Below are 2,049 nucleotides of genomic sequence, written 5' to 3' on the forward strand. Positions count from 1 at the left end.
TTAGGTTCCCTATGCGTGGAGTTCAGACTTACATTTCCTTATTTTTCATGCACTTTACCGCTTCTTTTAGGAAATGGAAAGAACCAAAGAGCAAGCCATGAAAAGGAATTATGAGGAAGCATGCACAAGCCAAACAATGGCAAGAGCAAAACCACCACCTCCACCACCACAAATTGAACCTAATGCAAGAGGAAGAAGGGTCCTCCCAGGCTTAACTCATGAACAATTGGCGCTTGTGGACGTGTATAAGTTAGAGAATTTAATTGGAATAAAATACTTTGATCCGAGTGTGCTAAGGGAATTTGGGTTTGAAGACATGGTAAATCGGTTGCTAAGACAACCGCAATGGAGCATAGTATTCGAATGGAGAGGACCGACATATACTCCGGTTACCTATGAGTTTCTTGCTTGAGATGTGTCCCACTAAAACATTAGGTTCCCTATGCGTGGAGTACAGACTTACATTTCCTTATTTTTCATGCACTTTACCGCTTCTTTTAGAAAATGGAAAGAACCAAAGAGCAAGCCTTGAAATGGAATTATGAGGAAGCGTACACAAGCCAAACAATGGCAAGAGCAAAACCACCACCTCCTCCACCACAAATTGAACCTAATGCAAGAGGAAGAAGGGTCCTCCGAAGCTTAACTCATGAACAATTGGCGCTTGTGGACGTGTATAAGTTAGAGAATTTAATTGGAATAAAATACTTTGATCCGAGTGTGCTAAGGAAATTTGGGTTTGAAGACATGGTAAATCGGTTGCTAAGACAGCCGCAATGGAGCAAAGTATTCGAATGGAGAGGACCGACATATACTGCGGTTATCTATGAGTTTCTTGCTTGAGATGTGTCCCACTAAAATATTAGGTTCCCTATGCGTGGAGTTCAAACTTACATTTCCTTATTTTTCATGCACTTTACCGCTTTTTTTAGGAAATGGGAAGAACCTAAGAGCAAGCCTTGAAAAGGAATTATGAGGAAGAAGCACAAGCAGAACAATGGCAAGAGGAGAACCACCACCTCCACCACCACAAGTTGAACCTAATGCAAGAGGAACAAGGGTCCTCCGAGGCTTAACTCATGAACAATTGGCGCTTGTGGACGTGTATAAGTTAGAGAATTTAATTGGAATAAAATACTTTGATCCGAGTGTGCTAAGGGAATTTGGGTTTGAAGACATGGTAAATCGGTTGCTAAGACAACCGCAATGGAGCAAAGTATTCGAATGGAGAGGACCGACATATACTCCGGTTACCTATGAGTTTCTTGCTTGAGATGTGTCCCACTAAAACATTAGGTTCCCTATGCGTGGAGTTCAGACTTACATTTCCTTATTTTTCATGCACTTTACCGCTTCTTTTAGGAAATGGAAAGAACCAAAGAGCAAGCCTTGAAAAGGAATTATGAGGAAGCATGCACAAGCCAAACAATGGCAAGAGCAAAACCACCACCTCCACCACCACAAATTGAACCTAATGCAAGAGGAAGAAGGGTCCTCCCAGGCTTAACTCATTAACAATTGGCGCTTGTGGACGTGTATAAGTTAGAGAATTTAATTGGAATAAAATACTTTGATCCGAGTATGCTAAGGGAATTTGGGTTTGAAGACATGGTAAATCGGTTGCTAAGACAACCGCAATGGAGCAAAGTATTCGAATGGAGAGGACCGACATATACTCCGGTTACCTATGAGTTTCTTGCTTGAGATGTGTCCCACTAAAACATTAGGTTCCCTATGCGTGGAGTACAGACTTACATTTCCTTATTTTTCATGCACTTTACTGCTTTTTTTAGGAAATGGGAAGAACCTAAGAGCAAGCCTTGAAAAGCAATTATGAGGAAGAAGCACAAGCAGAACAATGGAAAGAGGAGAACCACCACCTCCACCAACACAAGTTGAACCTAATGCAAGAGGAACAAGGGTCCTCCGAAGCTTAACTCATGAACAATTGACGCTTGTGGACGTGTATAAGTTAGAGAATTTAATTGGAATAAAATACTTTGATCCGAGTGTGCTAAGGGAATTTGGGTTTGAAGACATGGTAAATCG

The sequence above is a fragment of the Ipomoea triloba genome, chromosome 16, assembly GCF_003576645.1.
Source record: "Ipomoea triloba cultivar NCNSP0323 chromosome 16, ASM357664v1".
Lineage (NCBI taxonomy): Eukaryota > Viridiplantae > Streptophyta > Magnoliopsida > Solanales > Convolvulaceae > Ipomoea > Ipomoea triloba.